The sequence below is a fragment of the Amblyomma mixtum genome, chromosome 1 (assembly GCF_055824585.1).
Source record: "Amblyomma mixtum isolate Tamu chromosome 1, ASM5582458v1, whole genome shotgun sequence".
Taxonomy (NCBI): Eukaryota; Metazoa; Arthropoda; class Arachnida; order Ixodida; family Ixodidae; genus Amblyomma; species Amblyomma mixtum.
The window spans coordinates 233,220,965-233,243,085 of record NC_143012.1 but is presented as its reverse complement, the minus strand read 5'-3'; positions in this window follow the sequence as shown (position 1 = coordinate 233,243,085).

Below are 22,121 nucleotides of genomic sequence, written 5' to 3'. Positions count from 1 at the left end.
AGGTCAGTGCCCTGCCGCGGCCCCGTCGTCATCAACGCACCCTACATCAACGGAAAGAAGACCGCGATCAGTCGTCGGCCCTCCCAACCCGTTAAACTTGAAGCCTGCGAGCGGTGAGTCGCCGACCGGCCTACTGGGCCGCGCCATCGAACTTTGAGGCTGCTTCCACCTGTCACATAGTTGTACAGTTGAATTCACATCGCCTTGTGTACCGTGTATATAATCTGCAAGCTGTTTTGATTTACTTGAAGCGTATGGCAGTGTTTGTTTGTTTGCCTTGTTTTCCTTTGTTTTCTTACGTTGTTCTGGCTGGGACTGAAGTATATCTAGTTTTTTTTGTGTATTCATTTCTTTATTTTGGAACTGAAGTGTATCTAGTTTTTTTTTGTGTATTCATTTCTTTATTTTGGAACTGAAGTGTAGCTTATTTTTTTGTGTATTGATTTCTTTATTTTGGCCGCGTGCTTTGCCGATGGGTAGGAGGGCATTTAAGGAGAGGGGGATGTGGGAATCCTTGCTTTCCGCCGTTGCCTTTGCGCGGCTGTGCCGGCTTCCTGCGTTGTTTCTCCTCTTTCCCTTGCTCCCGCCTCAGGCGGTGGAGAGGCGGCTAGGTGACTAATCACTGTCATTTGGCCACAGCTCCGCCCCGGCTCCCCAACGGCCTTTGCCATTGGCGCCTTTTGGCGGGAAATCGGGACCCGCTACGGGCGCGACCGTCCGAGCGGGGCCCAGAGAGAGAGATCCCTCCGAGACAGCGAAAGGTGCGTACGTTACTGTTTGTCCGTGCCGGCCTTTGCCGTTCGGACCAGTGCTTACTCGAGCTCGCCCGCACGTGTCCTCTGACCTGCAGCGGCTCGAGCCTGTCCAGCGGGGTCCAGCGACCTCAGACAGGCGTACCTTGCGTTGATTGCCCACTCTCTCTCGCAACCGGCCCAACGGTCGACACGAGAGAGAGATCACAGCACTGCCGCGGGGACATTCTCCTGCAGCGGCGTGCTAGCGGCGCGCATTGCTCGAGTCGCTGCGTGCGCGCAGCGGAGCCTTGCTCCTCGCGCGCCCCCGGGACGGGGTGACGATTGAGTGTGTGTGTACTGCTGAAGGACGACGTGAATAAACGTCTCCTTTGTGAACTTGGAGGCCTATTTCTTTGCGGCGAATCGCTCTCCTCCCAGCGGAGGTTGAGTGCGCTGCAGCGGTGTCCCAGTGTGTGTGTGGTGACGGCTGATCGGGGCCCTTGGCTCGCGCGAAGCTCGAACCCGCGGTGGGTGGTGGCCTGTGTCCACTTAGAAACCCACAGTCTCTTGCTGTCAGCCAGCCTTCTGATGTAGCAGTCTCAGCTCCATGGCCTGTCACTGCCACAACCTTCTTGCAGCCACCCACAACCGACCATGCCCACACGCGCATCAGCACTGGCCAGTCGCTCCGGACTGCCACTCCCGTTTCACCCAAGCACCTGGCATTGAGCCCAGCAACTTCCTCCTGCATCGTCACAGCTGTAACCGTTCTGTCGACGGTCACACCACAGCTGCTGTCAGTCCGTGGAGCCGTTTCGGCCGCTCCTGTGCTTGTGACCGCGTACACGGCATGTCAGATCCCCATCGACATCAGCTGCAACGTTCCAATACCAATGACTTTTGTGTCAGCGGGCAGCACTACAGTCGGTGACGGCCCGACCATGGCCTCCCCTGCCCCCATGTCATTTGTCAGCTCGGCACCCTGCATCATTCGCCCGTTGCGCAGCAGCCACGCTCGTCCACCTGAGGCCGCGCACTCCACCCGACGGCTCTTCCCGGCCCCTGACATGAACTTACCGGATCCTCCATCTCCATCTCGATCTCTGGCTACTCCATCTCTGCCCCGTCGGCGCGTACATTTCGCCGTTCCGTCTATGCGGGAGGCCCTCTAGCACCCGGCGATGCTACAAAGCGCAGGCGCTGAGATCGGCGTAACCAGCCCGCGATAGAGGAAAATAAAGAGGGACAGCGTGTGCTCGGAGCGCACGCCCGGCACGGGCTGTTCGGAACTAGAAGCCTGTCACGCTGGTCATCTTTCTCTGGCGCTCCGCTGCGACCCCGCAAATCTTGAACAAACGTCTCGAAGCAACTCAGGCTATGAGGGACGCCGTAGTGAAGGGCTCCGGAAATTTCGACCACCTGGGGTTCTTTAACGTGCATTGACATCGCACAGCACACGGGCCTCTAAAATTTCGCCTTTGGAATAGATTGGTGAGTGAAAGAAAATCACCATCGCATTTTCTGTGCGTAAGTTCTATTTTTCGCCCCTGAAATTTTGACATGCACACTTGAAAGTATATTTTAAAACCTAAAAGTTTTTCTCCCGTAGCGCTAAACGAGCTGCCCAAGCAGAGGCTAAACGCTTCTGACGCCAGGATCCGCTGACGACGTTGCTGCAACCACCTGTCCATCCTCATTTTCGAATTGTATAACTGCCGTATTTAACGAATAACACCTTTGTATATAAAGTTTGATTCTATCTGTACCCACAACTTATGTAATACACCCTAACTGGGGGTCTTTAAGAAAATAAAGTGATGTGATGTGATGTGATCCAGAGCTGCGCGCCGATGCCGAGAGGACCGAGTCGTTCACGCCGTAGAAACACAACCTCACTGTCGCCTTCTGTGGAGAGTTTTGTAACGGTACATATATACACTTATGTTTAAAATTGTTTGCCTAAGTATATCGGTTTTTGATCTATTCGACTTAGTTATACGGTGCAAACATCTGTGATCTGAAAGAGGGAAGATTGTACAACATTTTTTAGGTATCCACGAATTGCTTCTTTGGCGCTGTATGGTATGATGCTGTAATAAGTCAAAACTGTTGAGACATGAGAGAGTTTTTCTTCTCGGTATTTGAACCAAGGCCGCAACAAACAGTGCGCCTAACTTGCACTGCTATGCATGAGCCACGTTCATGAGTTTTCTACGGCAATAGTGATGCAGCCTGTAGATGCGCTTTAATAACTCGTGAGCCAACAAGTTCTTTTCTGAACCTGGAATGCAAAGTAGGCTTGGCACCGCAGCCGGCAAGCGCTTGACAATGGCAGAAATATGCAAGATAAAGGGGCCGAACCTGTCTCAAGGTGCTGCGGATGGTGGCGTCTATGATCCTTCCTACAATGAACGCTTAACTTCTTTCGGAACGAACCTCCAAAGGAGTTTTCATAGCTGTTCATAGTAGAACATGGTATATGTCCCGCCCGTAGGGAGTCTTCAGTTTTTTTTCGGATATGTTTCCTGCACAATAGTTCAGCAAGATACCATCCCAACTTTGGAGTTTGCTTGGAATGTATTATAAACTATGGTGCTTGCCAGAAAAGAGACAGAACGACAAAGAAAAAAATGCTGTTTAAAAAGACGATGTTGTTTTTGTTATCACGCATAACGCAGATGAGTTTTTGCTCGAAAAAACAAGTCGGTTGCATTAGTTAAGCTTTTTTCTTCAACTCGACGATAATTTATAATCTGTTTAATCTCGACAACGTTATGAGCAAACAGTGCGCGCAGACACGGTAAGAAAGTAGAAATAAGTGTTGTTTGATCAATATTCTCTCCAATTTGCGCCAACTAGCCCAAGTAGATGCTACTGTCTTTTCTCATTTGTGTTATATCTCAAAGCAGGAGGCAAGCAGTCAGGCGCACCAATTATGCTGACCGATGAAGCCATTCTTGTAATAGAAAAAAATTTCAGGAGCCCCGAGATTAGGTGTCACGTCTTAGAATCAGGCACAGGGCTCAGGCCTGGAGAGCGGAGAGCCGAAGTTCCGGATGAACTCCAGCCTTTATACATTTTTTTTTTTAGGTTATCGAGAAAGACGCTTCACATGTCTTCATGGCGTGTGAAAAAGCAGCAGGCCTATTTTGATGAGAGGCGCCGTACACAATCTCGTTCAGATATTGTTAGTTTGCTGCTTTACTGGCCACTTTTCCCGGACTACCAGAATGCCTGAAAGTTTTTCGCACTTGCCTCTGCTTCGGGAGGCGCTCAGTTCGACTCCCGCTGCCAGGTGGTTCGGCATCGATCTTCTGAAATGGGTGCAAGCCGTGGCGTCGCCTAGAGCTTGTCTTTAGAAGGTACATGGTTTACGGAAGGAGCCTGCGCCTCCAAATCTAGTCACTCTGGGCTTGAACAGATACTCCGAAAAAAGGCCCACAAATGGCATTTAACGCACGAGGCAGATTGAGGTTGTTTCACGTAGGAAACATCCCCTTGACTTATCAAAAGAACGGTTTGGTCCAATGCCCTTTTCACAAGCATTTCAGCCTAGGGAAACAGACCACCAGGCTGGTGAAAATCTTCTGCCCATTAGAAAACTGGTGAGGAACTGGTGGCATTGGAAATTGAACCCAGCCCCTCACGAATGCGAGGCGGATGCTCTATGACAATATCACCGCTTCGAAGGCAGACATCTGTATATACACACACACACACACACACACACACACACACACACACACACACACACACACACACACACACACACATGTATACATATATATATATATATATATATGTGTGTGTGTGTGTGTGTGTGTGTGTGTGTGTGTGTGTGTATATACAGATGTCTGCCTTCGAAGCGGTGACATATATATATATATATATATATATATATATATATATATATATATATATATATATATATATATATATATATATATATATTTCTCGATTTCTTGTCACAGTTCCCTCTGTTCTGATTTTTATTCTTACGTACTTGGCTTTTTTGTATGGTTACTCCTATTTGTTGTATTTTCTGCTTCATTGCGAACCTGTACTGTTTTTGTTCGATTAATCCCGTCCTCACAGAAATGCCCTCAAAGAACCTTAAAGTATGTGATATCAATAAATATTTAAATTAAACGACAAGGGAAAAGCATTCTTCTCTTTTAATGTTCATGGGACATTCTGCGACATTCTGACAACTTTTGTCCACATCGTGCGGGCGCATACATGCTCGTCTTACGTCTTCCTAGGGATACGTGCAGTGCAAAGAGAATTTACAGCAGTCTACACCTTCCTGAACTTGGGCGGCCCTAGAGACCTTCAGGCGACAGTTGTATTCGTTAGAAGGCCGCCAGTACTAAGTAGAATGAGAATAATAGTCAAGGGGAAAGCAGGATGCAGGATTAGAGGTAGACCCGCGCAAAAAGAAACGCCCTAGCCACACGCTAGAATCCTATTCGCGCTATAATAAAGGCAGCTTTAATGAGTTCTACTGAACATTGAGGGAGGGCGTTCAGGAGGATGTGAACGTTTATTGTTCTAGAAGGGGGTTCGAAGGGGACTGAAGAGAGCGTAAAGGGCGGCAAGTGCAAGCCGGAAATATGAACCGTATGGCACCCAAGGACAAACCCAGGCCAGGATTGCAGTTGTGAGTAGAAGGAAAGGGGTCGTGGCGCGTCGTCGGAGTAAAAACATGAGGTCTAATCAAGAGCTTTTAGGAGCAAGAGCACAGTGGAGTGGACGAATCGGCTTCTCTCCAAGAACCAAGATTCCCATCGGAATCCTGCAGATGTCAGCAGGCGTGCTGGCAAGGCGGAGACAGATCGATGAGGCAGCAGTTCTGAGAGACGAAGAAAGCAGCCAGAGGTGGTTGTACTGAGTTGAGCAGGTAGCGGCAGTTGGGAAGTTTAGAAATTATAAATTCAGGTGCTTAATGCCGCGAACCTACAGATTCGCTTTGCGAGATTGCGGGTTTTAGAACATTCTGGGTTTTTTAAGAAGCGCTAACGCCGCAAAACACATGGTTGTTTTTGTATTTCGCTTGCGCCGAAATACAATCACCGCGGCCGAGATCGAACCCCTGAACGTCATGATCAGCAGCCGAATGCTAAAGCCACTGTTCCACAGCGGAGTTGCTAGAGCTTACGAGCGAGAAAATGGGATCATATCTTGATGTTTTCTAAGAAGGGATCAAAGTATTGAAACGACACCAACTGCTCTTCCAAACCCGGTCCCCCCCTCTGCTATTTTACTCAAGAAATGTTAGAAGCGGATCTGAACATGCAAAATAAAATGATACACAGATGTACGCGTCCTTTCAATTTGCTTCTTCGAGCCGGTTGTACGTGCGGCGGCTCGACGGCGTTCACACTTTCCTAGCTGGGTTAATGGCAACGAGCCTACTAAGAAGCGAGGGTTATAGCGTGCACATTGGAATTAGGAGTAATAGAGACAATTCTTATGCAAACGATTAGGAGTAATAGACGCAATTCTGATGTAAACAGTTCGAACTCTTTACATGAGCATGGCCTCTATTACTCGAAATCTTTACGACAAAATGGTCTCATAATTACACCTGATCACAAAGTGCGTGCTGGAAGGCTCTCTAGTTAATAGGCTCGTTGCTCGTTTCCGGCGCCATGGCCAGCCATTAGGGCAAGATTGCAAGAAAATTACTTGGCCTTTTCGAATTTATACGGTTGCCAGCCTATAATTCGAATGAAAGCCGAAGAGAACAAATATTTTCAACAAGCGCTGTCCGTCTGCAGAAATTTCTTTTTGTGATTATCTAAGTGAACTCGCCGAGCTCTTCGTTAGCTTAAATAGCCAGCAAAAAAGAAAATAAGCAAAACTAAAGAAGTCAAAGGGCTGAAGAGGCGTTTTTGCGCGTGGTCTACTCTAGTTGTTTCGCTACGGGCAGACTGTGATCTGATATGACGAAGGAATTCAAGGAGCTTTTCCGTTTTGGTCTAATGCTCTGAGTGTATCACTAAGAATAGAGCCTAAGTAAATGAAAAATTATGTCACCGCAGTGTCCTCCTGCTATAGTGCCTGCTTGTAATACATCGCGTACAGCTCTTAGGGAATGTAAATATATTAGATTTTGAACCAAGCGCTATATAGTTAAACATTTACCGGCTATTCTGCAGAATATGTGTTTAAACAGCTGACGACATATTGGCTTCATTGCCTTTTAATGCATGTCAAGTGAGCGTAAAACAGGGTTGAATACGCAAGGATTTATGCAGGGCTGAGGAAGCTTTTTGAGTATCTTGCTTTTTTTGTGAAATGTGCCTCTGAGAGGCCAATTGTCGTTGCTTGCCGCCACAAGAGGGAATTGAGTTTAGATCATACTTAGGCTTGATTTTAGTTATTCCTAGTCCTGGGTCTGCTGCGGAAGACAAGACCTGTGCCGAATTTTAAAACTGAATGTGATGCAAAACAAAGAAGGAGTGAAGGGAGCTCGTTACATTATGGAGCCAATACACTTAACTGAAAAACCTGCCTAGCATGCAGGGCCCGTGGAGCTGGATCCTGCATCCGTGAGCTAACCAGTAGTTTTATCATGGGTACAACAGTTCCAGTTCCCTGGTGCTCGGCCTCCCTCGGCGCTTAGATTCGAGACATGGGTCCTGACAGAGCCTTGTTCATACTAACCATCCTGTATTCAACCGTTCTTCGACCAAGCTACCTTCTTTATACTAAAAACCGCGATAATCACTCTCATCATCGTCGTTATCTTCCTAATATTTATGTGAAAAACACGCTTCTTGAACTAAATGTGATTTTTGCTGACATTTATTTCCAAGTGAAAACTTCGTGAATGAGCACCTTTGCTCACTGAATGATATTTTCTTTTTAAAAAGCATAAATATCCAAAACGTGGCGGTAAAGAGATCAAAAGGTAGAATAAATTTGGGTTCCGGATTTCGCACCAATACAAATTGAGAAAACCGCTCAAAATGACAAAATGACAGCACGCTAGTCCAGCGCTGTTATCGGCAGAGTTGATTTGCCTTTCCATTCACCTAACGTTCGTGACCAAGGTTGGCCTTCGCATGCTTTCTTTGGAGGAGACACATTCAAAAAACGGCGGGAGGGGGGGGGGGGGGGGGGGGCAGAAACATTGGGAAGACTTCTAAGTCACCACAAAAAAGGGTGAATTACCAGGGAAGTTTATTTTACAGCTACCAATTTGCAGGGGAGAGAGAGAAACAACCCTATTACGGCGCAGCAGTGAGCAGCGAAGATACGCTGTTCTAAGGTCACTGAAGCAATGTTGATTAACGACCGCCAAAGCTTACGCTATGATTCAATAGTCAAGAACGTGACATTTAAACTTGTCATGCTCATCACAGTACCTTTATTTTTATCTACGGAGGACACAGAGAAATCACAATATACGTATACGTATACAACCATGAGCTGTTGCTTCGCTGTTTTCGTGAAGTATGTGCCAACTCGCTAAACCCGCTGTTGTATTGTTATAACAGCATCAAACAATAACAAGAGATAAGTAGTTCGCGATAACAGATAAATACACTATACTTTCTTCTGCGATGGCTATGTTGAATTTATCTCAATACATATTAGGTTGTAGTTTTTCAATTGTGTGAGAAACAACCAGGCCAAACAGTAGCCATAAAATACTTTTATTTTGATTTGGGCAGCTTCCTCCAAGCTCTACCGTCCTTTCCTTTTCGCCCGGGCTTAATGGTTGCTTGTAACAGTGTCTCACTTCTGACCGCAGCGACGTACAAACTAGGCCAAGTTCACGCCGCCCAAAGCGTACCACCTCCGACCGAATAATTTTCTACTCATCCCTGGCCTCCTGTCCCATGGCGCTTCAGTATCCAGCAAATGGTGCGGAAAAAGAAAAGGGAAGTGAGGGTAGGCGGCAGAGCCCCGCATCCCACCAGCTCCGCCAGTGATGCCTCCTGTCTCGCTAATAGCAAAGGCAGCAGATGGCAGAGTCAACGGGCCTGAAACAGCCGGTGCCTACGTTGACGACGGCAGTGAGGCCACCATAGAAAAATGCAAGAAGATGCATGCGCCCTAGAGGGACAGTTGGCGTTCTGGCGACCACAGAGGGTAGGAAAGAGAAAGGGCAGCTCGGAAGAGCACCAGGCGAAAAACCGCAGTGCGGGAGGAAAAAAAAAAAGGAGACTACTCTGGCTGGACGCCTGCCGATAATTCGAAGTCGATACCTGCCCCTTTCCTGCCCCTCCCCAATAGACGCGTGCCTGGTGGCATCGATCACAGACCTTGTACTAGAGGATGGTATGCAGCCTACTTTGCTCTGCAGTGCTTTTCGTGGTGCCTTCGTGAACCGTGTTTTCATATCTGCCTGTTCTTTTCGTCCCCTCGCCTTTTTCCGCCTCTCACCTTCCCATCTGGTTCCCTGTCTTTCCTCCCCATCCCTGTGGCCTATCGCCGCCTGGTCTGCCTGCTGCATTTTTTCGGAAAGGCGACCGTGCATTTCCCTGGAAGTGAGGAGCACCCATTTTATTTTTCAGCAAACATTACGCAGACGAATTTCGGAAACTGCAAATGGGCGTCGTCAGGCAAAACTTCAAAGCGTCAAGTTTTCATTTTCGTACTCTCCTTATATTGTTTTGTGACATTTTTTCCTCTCTAGTAAACGACCATGATGTGTGGTAGGCTCTTGGCGACGATGACCTCGTTTTATAGGGCCGGTTTTTAGCCCTTTCTTCGTAGGAAAACATTTTCTTTTGTGTGGACGAGGAACGAAAACTTACAGGCCGACTTATTCTGTTAGCTGATCGTTCTCATTGGAAACGGTGCTCAGTACGGTTTTGTAGCTTCGTAGCAAACAAAAGTATCGACTGTACATTATTAGGAAGCTTCCGATGAGTGCACTGCTGTTTAAAGATTATAGCGGCACGCAAATCTGTGGAATTTTGAGCTCTTTCAACCTTAGTGCCAGCAGGGGCATGCAGGTATTCTTTCTTTTTGCAGAGTTCCTTTGAGGATATTACTCTTTTTTTTTGTTATTTGCAAGAGGAGAGTATTTTCAGCAATAGGATAACGAATTCTCGGCATTCATTTTTCTCATTTTGTACTTCATCCACGAGAGTACTTTTCAGCATGAATCAAACAGACAAGAGATTCACAGCGTTCGGACTTTATTTTCATCTCCTACTTTGTTTTGCCAAAAGAACTGCAGAAAATGCAGTCTCCGACCACAAACATATAACCGATAATTATACGACACCATGGATGTGACATAATCAAGCTATCGAATATGGCCTGAACACCATTAAGAAAGTGTGTTCTCTCATATATCTGTGAATATTAATTGCATGGTGAAAAATGAATTCAATGCTTCAAGCCATAACATAGGAGAAGAGAACTAAATTTGTTAACATCGATACATTTACTTAGCAAAAAAGGCTAATTTTTTTCCAGCCTTTTTTTATCTTTCCGTGAATGAGTTTTATGTCTGAAGCTTCGCTGGTACCTGTCCACTTTAGTTAGTTCTTATTTGGATATAATAGAAAGAGCGTCTAGTTTAAGAGTTTTGCTGATATAATTTATTGGCAACTAGCTTGCTCTTCTCAAAAATTACCAAACCGGCAAAATGGATTCTTTGTGTTCCCATTTTGGTCAATTAGTGGGCTGCGGGTAATAACACAGGATGGTTGCAGGCGACTAAAATGGAGACCGCAAAGACAGATCACATATTGACAACTTTTCTTTCACTGGAGAAAAAGAGAACTTTTAGAGAATTCGACTGCGGCGAGGTTCTCCTATAACCTCAACTTACTATCTGTATGCCCAGTAAAAATACCCGCGGTACTTATGTGGAGCGGGGAGTCCTCTCTTAAGGACTCACCTACTATCTCTATGCCCAGGAAGTGCAGAAAATGAAAACCACTTCCATCCACGTGTACCAGATGTGTATGGTGTGGCGGTTTCGTATTAGGTTTTCCCTCCTACAGAATCAGCGTAACGGAAGGCGTACGTACGCATTCGTTTTCGCCAGTCTCAGGTACTTCGCATGCTTCCCTTGCCTCTCTCTCTTTTCTGTGCAGCACACGAGCTACGGTTTCTACGGGTTCATACTAACGTTCACATCTGTGACGCATGCTGTGCGAGGCATGGTGGCCACAATGTGTGTCTTGCTGCGTGATATTAGAGTACTCTCTCAACCTGATGTTCCGGCACCCGCTGTACAGGCCAGCAAGCTAAAAGGTGGCACGTTACAAACTAATATTGTAGACATTTCCAGAATCATAAAGAGCAGTTTTTTTTCTGTGCAATTCAGAAGTTCTTTTGGAAGATTTCTCGAAATGACTGCCGATTTCTTCGGGCAGCTGATCCATTTCGGAAGACAAGAAAGAATTCAAACAATTTTGACCAAATTCAACGTACAGTAAGCATAAAATGGACGGCGATAGGTCGAGTTGCATTTTCTGACAGCTTCCTCAATCCTTTTTTTTTTCTGATCAGAGCATGAAGGCTCTCCTCAACAGCAGATGCTAACTCCGAATCCGGGTATCAACTTCTTTTTAAGATTTCTGCATTTATCGTGACGCTGGGTCCTTTTTTGCGCACACATGAGTTCTGTACACACTGGAACAAACTTGCGAATATACGCTCCGCTTAACGAGCTTGGAATGGTGCCAGCGTTAGCTCAGAAAGTTTTCTTCCCATTTTGCCGTACTTGCCCCGCACGTGCAACCATTACTTTCCTGTATTAGGATGATAAAGAATCACTCAGTCGAGAGCTTTTATTTTAAAACTGCTTAAAAATTTTCTGTGTGTTCGCGGTGAGATATAAACGGCGGCCAATGAGGAGAGGTTACAGGGACTGTGTATTTTTTTTAAATCAGATGTAAATGACCCATCCGTCAGCCCATTGCAAGAAAATAGCTGTCGACCAGCTAGCGCAGTGATAGACAAATATTCTGACCTGTTGTTACAGGTGGAAAAGGGGAGCAATACTTACCGCTCACTGTGATCACGCCAGAAAGTGAATTGCCGTGATGGGTGTGGAAAACATACCGGCAATTACACTGTTACGCTGTAGTGGAGGTCGGACTTATGCCTCGTTTTTCTGAAGAACACAAACAGGAAAGAATCAATAAAGAAAGTGAGAATCTTTTTTTCCGGCGAATACGCATAGCAAACTGTCGCTCTACATACTTTTCTTGTAGTCGAATTTTAACAGAAATCATGCGTGAAAGAAAAAAACGGTCAAGGGAAAAACAAAGAAAGACAGCAGAAAAATAAAGCACTGCTGGCTGTACCAAGTAGGAACCCGCAAACAGTCAGAAACAGGAATGCACCTGGAACGATCGGGGTTTGATAGAAATCTCAACGGAAAGTTTGGTTGCTGGGTTGAGAAAGCTGAAGTCCATGATGTTTTGTTAAATTGTCTCCAAGCGAGGACCTTAGTCCAGCATTTTTAGGAGGCATTTTTTTTTTCTCCAGGTGCGCTGCTCCACTTGACATAGTTGTTTCTTTCCTCCGCTCAACGGCCTGTATTTCTCTGTTTTCTTTCTATGGCAGTCCCTAAACGGTGCTACGGCAAGCACTAAAAAAATCCACTCTCGTTCCCGTCGTCTCCCACAACCTCCAACGCGGCGCTCAAGCTGGGAGGCGTTTTCGCTCTCCTTGAATCAGTGTCCTCCACCATGACAATCAGACAGCTGATTGAAGGCTGTCAGACAGGCATAAACCTATGGCGAAAAAATTTTCTTCGGAGAATAAAGCTTTATTTGAAAGTAGCAAAAAAGGAAGTATTATGTACAAATTGAACAAAAAACAAACAGCAGCAATGTTTCTGTGAATTTGTAGGCAACCATAATGTAAAATTATTAATCGATACTCCGGCACGGCGCATAACGACGGAGCTTACTGAGTACAGAGCCCTGGAAGGAGGATGCGTCGTGGCGCGTTTCACTGCTTTCTCGCGATGCCTCATATGCGCTGTTAATTACCTACTTTTGAAAATTTGGCTTTTGTGGAGTGGATTTGGTACGCCCAGATCTACATCATAGTCAGAGCGTCGTTTGTGAGAGAAACTGTAGCGCAATTATATGAGACTAAGTGAGCACCGGCTCCACTGAATGAACCAGATATGCCCGACGTCAAGGTAGAATAATTTCTGTTTAAGTGGTTATTTCTAATTGTGAGGCCTGCCCGCCTCTCTTTTCCATGTGTTCCGCCAGTATTCGAGGCCTGGCGTCGCTCCTATGAACACCATCCGTTCAAGGTAACTTTAAAGAAAATATCTTATTACGGTCATTCCCATCGGCATTCAAGCTGCTTGAATAACTTAAGGATTCTAGAGGCGCATATTGGAAAACTTCTTCAAAACTCGTTTTCATGCACCTTAGTTTCCTTGAATGAGGCTTTAGTGTACTATTCCGCTCGTAGTTTCAGATTCTAGAGTTCTATTGCTTGTAATATTCTTTGTATGAAATAGATGTTTATAATGTGCAACAGTGTGCACAATTTACTTCTGTACAGGCTAACTACTGCCTCAGTTCGACCACCGGATACAGATCTAAGTTGCAGTCTTTTATCAACCACCTGGAGTTCGCAGGCATAGAAGGCATTAGTGAGGTATTGTTTACGACGCACGAAGGTTCCTTCGTGCGCCGTAAACAATACTCTTCGTGCTCAGACGTTTGTGAATCAATGTTTATTCTTCCGTCAAATTAGATCAGCCGCTTTGTCGGTGATGACCATATCGCTGACCTTCTCTTGTGGGCAGCTTGCTATAGTGCACATCCGCGCGCAGGTGCCGAGGTTCTTCGTCGTCGCGTAGACTGGTTAGAGGTGAAAAAAAAATCAGAAAACAGTTACGCAAACAGAGATGCAAATCTTCGGCATTCTCTTGTGTATATTTTGGCAATCCTAATACGTCAGCTACTGTGTAATAAAAAAAAATTCACAATTCGCCTGAATTTCAGCATGAAATCGCTATATTTTAAGCTCCAGAGTGCCGGCAGACTAATCATTACATGATTTCGACAGCGTGTTACGATGTAGCCTATTCATACAGATTGTTTGCAGCGCCCGCGATACTTCTGAGCGCCCCAACCTGCTTTCGGCAAGCTTCGCGTTTTTCGTAGGAGGCGATGCCATGCACAAGCTCGCATATTAGCGCCGCTAAATAAGCTGAAGAGGAAGAGCAAAAGAAAGAGCAGCTGCTCAAAATCTGAGAAAGAAGTACGTCCACTTTGGGCAGCACGTTCTTTTCTGACCTTTCCGAGATTAAGCAATAGTACCTCGTGTATTCGAAGTAAGCTTCACGACCAGTCCGCCTTACAACCGGAGTGCTAGACGCTACATATTCAACAGAGAAAAATACAGGTACATAGTGCTGCAAACAACCTATACAGCATGTAAAACTGCTTTCATGTCTTACGATTTGAATTTCGCGAATGTATGGTTTATGGTTTATGAGGGTTTAACATTCCAAAGCGACTCCGGCTGTGAGGGACGCCGTAGTGGAGGGCTCCGGAAATTCCGACCGCCTGGGGTTCTTTAACGTGCGCTGACACCGCACAGTACACGGGCTTCTATAACTGAATGTGAAACTTATTTTCTTCCATTCTCCCTGAGTCGGCCGCACACGTGGGGATCATTGCCTGGGCTGTAGTCTTTGCCGTTTTTTTCTCCTTTGAACCAACCCATCTGGTCATATGTCTTACCGATAAATTTTTGTAGCTCTGCTTGCGCAACCTTACCGACAGACGAGATAGAAATGGGCCTCACGTTAGAATGGCAGGGATTAGTCTGTGTCGCAAGTACAGCTCCGTGACGTTTCAAGGCAGAACAGTGCCTTATCAACGGCGACAAAAAAGGGATAAGCGCGCAGCCCACGTCAGTAACGTACGCACCACAGCGTGCCTCCAATGCTTGAGGCCTTCTTTTGCGTATAAATCACAGGGACGAGCTACAAAGACTTATACTCAACTACATCCAAGATGCGCCGAGCTAAACCCAAGCAAAAGAAAGCAGAAACAAACCATGCATCGACCGCGGGAACATCAGCCGGCTTCATTCATGGTCATTTCTCACGCCAACGCAAGAGGCTAAAAGGCCGTGGTGGGTTATGTAGCTAACCGAGGAGGCAATAAATTACTTCTCAGCTTGCGCAAGCGCTTAAGCATTCAGACTTTTCTCCCTTGTATGCCACGAACTCGTTCGTTATGTCCATGAAGCAATACGCTCTCCCCTTGTTTCTTTGTTCCAAGGTCTTGACCCTCAAAATGTCGCCATTATTGAATGCTGATGAATTGACGAAGCTTTCAGAAAACAGAATGGACATGCGGTGCTCCCTTTAGGCGGTCCTCAAAGTAAACTCCAACTGCACACATCATTTGAAGTTTTCATTCCAGTAGCAAGCGTGGACACCTCGCGAGAATATGAACTTTGCAGCATATTTGCTTTTCATTGAATATTTTTTTTGTGGAATTGAATTTTACATAGGCCTTAAGACCCTCGTAAAGCGTAGTAAAGATCGTGATCTGGTGGGATATACTGCGATGTGTGCGGCAGATATACCATAAATACGGCCCTTGCATTAGTGTAAAACCTCTCTGCAACACGTTAGTGAGTGACTGCCGACATGACGTGAAGATTAGATTAGCCCAAGCCACGCTTGCTAGAAGAATTTACCTCACCCGCATTAAGGAAGTACCACTGCTTGCAAGCGGTGTGCCCGAAAAGCAATACTCTCCTCGGTAGCACCACTCTACCTTCTCCTCTGATCTCAGGGGTATGATGCGTGCGAATAGACAGGGCTTCGCACTTTTCAACAACAGAAATGGTCAAAACAACGAAACCTTTTCTTGTGTAAATAAGATGAAAATATGCCCGTTGTTTTTACAGGGCTTCGCACTTTTCAACAAAAGAAATGGTCAAAACAACGAAACCTTTTCTTGTGTAAATAAGATGAAAATATGCCCGTTGTTTTTACCGCTTCTCAGAAAATGCTGGTTGAGTATCTTCCGAAGCGTTGGCGCGGATGGCGTGTTTGCGGCTCATTCCAGAAACGGCACGTCACGCACTTTACTGCTCGAGCCTCTACGTCAAAACGTCCGAGATAATGGGAGCAGGAAAAAAATAGACGCAAAGAAATACTAAGAGCGCTCGACAAAGCAGCTCGTCACTCACATCTGCTGTCGAGTGCGGACATAACCTTTTCTTCGTTTATACACCTCAACACGAAGCGCTAAAAGAGGTGCAGAAAATAAATTTTAAAATATTGTAGTTTTACGGCCTTAAGAATTCAAATAAAAACTCTGGGCTGGCGTGTGCATGAAATACATGATATATTTGGGACGGTCAGCATGAAGTCAACTTCCCAGCCAAGAACTGTTTGTAGGTCAGAGGCTGTCAAAATAGAAAACGCTATTTTCACGCCCGTTTTTACCCCGCTCAAGGCCGGTGGCTTGGCGCTATTGAGGACAATCCGCGCTGCATTGCCCATACTTCCTAAATACGTAATGGCCAGGTGTGTTGCAAAAAATCCGATTAATGCACTTTATGCCACATACAGTGCTGTTCAGATGTGTAATGTGTGCACTGGGAATACTCCTGAACCACTGGAAGTTTTAGCCTCGAGAAAACGGCATTTCTCGCTTGTACTTAGTATTGTCGCGGGATTAAATGGCCCTCTTACGCGTCTCAGAATCCCACCTTCTGACCGGGAGAATTTTTACCGCAGCCTTAATTTTAGTAACACTTTGCCATTGACCCTTTTATTTGTTTTTTTTTACAAACCGTCTTCATAAAATTTATAGAAAGACGCTATGATGCGAGAGAAAAGATTTAGAAGGCAAAGCAGGACGAGTTAGGCGCCCGAGGCAGGCTTGAAGTGGCCTGGATATTAACAACGCCTCTCATCACAAATACTTGGTATGGACACTATGCTGGCGTCAGCACCTGGAGGGCATTGTCAGGGGAAATATCAGGATGAAGCAGTGTTTTCTGCGCCATCCAGCCTTTCGAAACTTTACTCCACGATTAAGCCACAAAAGCGACCGGTCTGTACTATTAAACATCAAAAGAAGTTCACCAATTGTAGGTCACGAGTTGTGCTCCAGATTCCGTTAAGCAGCGGTCTCAGTTACATAGCAGAAACTGGTCCTTGTTTCAATGAGCGTGCAAATTAACACATGACGAATGTGAGCAACAAACGTGGAAGCCTTCTTGCAGATCACTGCAAAACTTTCCAAGAGTGCCGTTTGAAATTAGGGCAATTTTTTGAAGAGCAGTAAAGACAAATTATAGCAAAAATTTATTACGGCCTATTTTATCAAGAAAGAAAGAACCCTGTGCGCTAGCAGGTCGTGCTTATAAATCATTGACGCGGAGGTGGCTTTCATTGAAGGGTTCCTTTAGAATTTAAACATGAAATTGTGTGAACTTATCTTCTACTCTTTCGCAGCGCTTTATTGACTTTTAATTGTTTTAAAGGGATATGCTTCATTTATTACTTTGACACAGAGATGATTTATCGAAGCTTTTAAGTTTTCAATTGGATTTTTTTCCGAGTTCTTGTTGGTATTTTTTTTAATGACGCTTGTTGTTTTGCAATTCATGTTCCTGATTGCTATTGATTTTTTTGTGCACAGGGATAATTTTGTGACTTAGTCCAGCGGATTTGTTTTTATCCGTTTCTAGTGGCGCGATCTTTTGTGAGGAATTGCTGAATGCAAGGGTTTGGGCTAGTAGACCGCAGTCGAAAGTTGGCGCCTGTCCCGTTGTTTTCTTGTGCCTTTCTTGTCCTTATTCCTTTTGCGCCATCTCTGAGAATCAACTATAACGACAAAGGTATACGTTTTCACCCGGGGAGGCATCTCCTGGTAGCACGCGTAACCTTCGTTACAACTCCAAGCGCGTCCTTGAAAGACTCAGCATCACCGGGGTGCGTCAAAAGTTCCCGGACCAGAGGGTACGCTGTCGAACAGTGTATTGCGGCATTAACATCCCCGATCCTCGAAATCTTAAAACCGCTGAAGCTTGTTATAGGGTCTCTTAGTGCCGGAATATGCTTCTGAGAAGGAGGCCTTGTGGACGGTGAACTTTTCACACACACTGTATTAGTATATAACCGCGCTTATTTTTTTCTTTATTGACATTTGTTTACTCTTTTCAATCCTTTACTAATGATGTGGTTCAGCTTTCCACCCTTAGTGAAAATGTTACAGCCATTTCTTCAAATCCACGATTGTGTATCCGTCCCCATATCGAGAACGGACGCAGCTGACAGGCTTCGTGCACATGCACAGAAGGTCATGCTTGTCTCGTGGAATTTCGGCCAGTTTTTGAACTCACGTTAAAAATCCTGGGTACCTGACCTGAAGCTCCGGCTTCCACCCGGCCTTCCATGAGGTGAAGCAATTCTGCTGTGCCGTCTATAGCGGTTACGTCAACCATTAATTTGTAATTGGTATGGCTAATAGGCCTGGATGTGCCATCTGCGGTTCCGATGCCACTATAGCCAGGTTCTGCATGTATGCTCAGCACGTAGTGCCGAGTTGCAGACTCGCTGCCGTGCGCTGGAGCGTGTATAGATCTACACCCGCCTACGGAGTTGAACATCCTCGGCCACTGGCCACGGCGAACATTAGCGGTGAAGGCCTCGCAGGCACTGCTCCGCTTATTTAGAGCGTCGGGCCGGCATGATAGGCTTGGAATACCGAGAGAAAAAAAAACGTTTAATGCATAGAATGGTTGGGTGCACTCCCGGGGCCCATTGGCTTTTGCCGTCGCTCTTGCTCGGTTCACCACCAAAAATCTATTCTTCCCAATGTCTACACAGTAGGACAGCGCCGACTGATTGTCCTCAGCTTGGTTATTAAGGCCAAAGCCTTTAATAGCTCATACTCGCGGCTAGGACTATGTCCGTCCGTCCGTTACATATGAAGTGAAAGTCACAACTAGTCATTACTAGTCACAAGTCAGCCTTGGTGGCTTAGTGGTTACAGCGCTAGGCTGCTGACCCGAAAGACGCGGGTTCGATCCCGGCCGCGGCGGTCGAATTTCGATGGAGGCAAAATTCTAGAGGCCCATGTACTGTGCGATGTCAGTGCACGTTAAAAAAACCCAGGTCGTCGAAATTTCGGGAGCCCTTCAATCTTCACTACAGCGTCCCGCATAGCCTGAGTGGCTTTGGGACGTTAAACCCCCTCAAGCCAAACAAACGAAACTAGTCACAAGTTATTACCGCCTAGTCATCAATCAGTCATTAACGATGTAGTCATGACTAGTTAGTCATTAACCAGTCACCAAGTAATTAGTCATGACTATCTAGTCACTAAGCAATTATTAATAGTTAATAATTAACCAATCATAACTAGTTGGTCATTAACCAATCATGACTAGTTAGCCATCAACTAATTATTATGAATAACTGTCACTAACCAGCCATCAACTAACTATTCATGACTAGTTGGTCATTAACCAATCATGACTAGTTAGTCATGGGTCATGACTAGCCAATCAAAGTCGCCCCATAGCAGCCTCGTGTGTGCCTACGGCCGTGTGGCCAAAGTTGCGTGGAAAGGCTTTCGCTCGCGCACTTTAGATCGCCAAAGTGTCATCTGAATGTTTGAGCTTTGATATGGCTGGCTTTTTCTGGCGTGTCCATACCTTATGGCATAAGTTACCCACTTCACTGCAGAAGGCACAATGCGGATGGAACGAATTTGTAGACATATAGCTGATTTTGACAGGATTTAAATCAGTATTAGATTGCAATTTCCTTAGGATGACCCCTTGCTCCATATTTAGGCATTTGTGCTCTTCGGAACATACTTTCTTCGTTAGTCTCAATAGTTGGGTGTAAATCTCCAATGTAGGACCCAGGGTAATAGCGCGCGGGCAGCGATGTGAGCGCCTTCGTTTCCATCTGCAGAGTGTCCTGGAGTCCATATGACTATGGATTTAAACTCTGCATCTTCTTCAGTTTTGTGTATTTTGTTTGCTCATTTAGCAATCTTCCTTTTGGCATAGTTATGACATGCAGTCTGGGAGTCCGTAATTACACACAAGACCTTCCGGCAAACCATCGTCAAAGAGAATGCCGCCTTCTCCGCCTGGGCGATTTCCTGGCATCGAATCGGTCCCCATTATCCAATTTCTCTTTCGCATCCTTGTATTCTGTGGTTGATATTTCTTTGGCCGCCCTGCCGTGTCAACGTAAATTGTCTCTTGTTTTGCCCCATGTTCTCCAGATGGCATTCGCCCAAGCCTTTCTTCTTTTCTTATGAAATTCGGGGTGGAGATTTCTCTGAATGGGCTCCACCTCGATCTTTCTACCGAGCTGGTCTTCCAAGTTCTCTCTCATCTGTGGGCCAAATGCGTGGGCGCCCTAGTCTATCGAGTACTTCCCATCTTGTCTGTCAGCACACCACACCTGCTTATGCAAGAGCTTTGCTCCTGATACGAAATACAATTTTCAGGATGTCACCACCTCCTTTATTTCAGCGTCACGTTGATGTTTGAGCACAGTGACACGTTAGCGCAAATCTATGGTATTATCAGAAGTAGATCTGTACCAATTCTGTACGTCTGCTCCACGCTACACCTGCTCCAGTATTCTATTCACCACTAGTTGTCGAAAATAATCCCTGTAGCAGAATTATGCCTTTTTAAAAATGTCTACGGGTTATGGAAAAGTATCATTTAAGCGAAGCGCAGGTAAACATCGCCAAAGTCTTATCACCGCACTCTGCTGTTCGGTCTGGATTCGCCGACGTCGTGTTATAATGCTGCCACGCTAGCACAATACCGCTCCTCGCCATCACATCTTTGTTTCTATTTAATGTTTACTGTGAAGTTCATCCTTTTAAAGATTTTAGTCACCGATCTCTTTAACTACATTTTCCCACTCAAGCCACTGGTGTTACCATCGAAAGCTGTCAAAACGCCACGTCCCACTTCTGCAATCCCAAAACCCGATGCAAAACCCGACGCCTACTCCTGACTTCTTTCTATTTTGCAGATCGAAAGACCTCGCTTTTTGCCCTCGCGGCTCTCTTTGGAGATTTTGACAGACATGGGCGCAAACACGCTTCTGACTCTTCGCTAAACACTCCTTGTACTGTTGGCGCCCCAGCTCGTACAAGCAAGGTGAATGTCGAATGGGAATGAAAGTGACAAATCCAGGAGGAGTCATGCTGGTTTTGCTCTGGTGCCATCTGTGAATTTGCATTTCCCTGTCACGGTCTGAGTGCTCCAGGACTTGCTTGCCAGATTTACTTTTGAAACTTCGTTGGTACTGCGCCTCGAATTCGCGTCGACTGCGAATTTCTGGCGTTTCCTAAGTTAAAAAAATATGCTCGATCGTGCTTCTTTCTTTGTTCCTTTTTCTCTTTTGTGTTATCAATCTTCTATGCTTTATTTCTCTCCTGCTTCACGCGCTCACTTGAAGCGTTTCGTAATGACATCACAACCGGATACAGCTGGCTAGCCTTCCACCCACGTAGTTTCTGCAGTGAACTTTACTGCCGGAATTTTCTTTCTGGGACTTGGAGCTGTAAAAATTGTCACAAAAGAAAATTTTTCACGAAAAGCGACAAAATTTTTAAACACGAAATTCTCAAATTTTTTTACTAAATGATATATTTTTTTAAGCGGCTTGTTGGAAAATAGGCCTGAAATTCGAGTTTTTGGAACTAACCAAAAAAGTTTTGGATGGCGCATGTAACATCGCTGAATTGCTTCATAAATAAGCAAATCGGTCATTTCACCGTTTCAATATCTTCAATGTAGAAAAAGAAGTATGTACCCTGTCAGTGCGAATGTGATTTCGCAAGAAACTTTCATAAGCAAGCAGTCTAAACGATGCTCCTTTAGTTTATGCATGGTTTAGTTATTTTAACAATTTTAGTGGCATCTTGAACACTAAGACAGTTGATAAGAGTGTTTGGTTTACAAGAAAACGAAGGACGTTTGAGTCACAAAGAAATGAAGGAAACACACTTTTTGGGTGATAAATGCGTAGAAATGTCCGATATGTGAATTATCACAAAACTTACCGAACAATTGTTCGGTAAGATTTTTTTTTTTTGAACAGAAGAAGATTGACCGCGAGACAATTCATGAATAGAATTTTTTCATGTATGATTTCATTACAACAATGAATATATTCGCAGATCTCCCATTCACGCGGTTGCCTTTTTTTGCTATAAACGTTTTTGCGATAGTCAAAAGCATTCCACATTCCTTCTCGGTGGCAGTCTTGATGGCTCCAAGCAAGCGATGGAAAAACTAAAAAAAGATTTTCCTACTCATCCGAAGAATTAGCCATTACCTGCTTCATTTATACAACACCACCTTACAATTTTCTAATATTATAAATTTTTGTCGAAAAATGCTGAATAA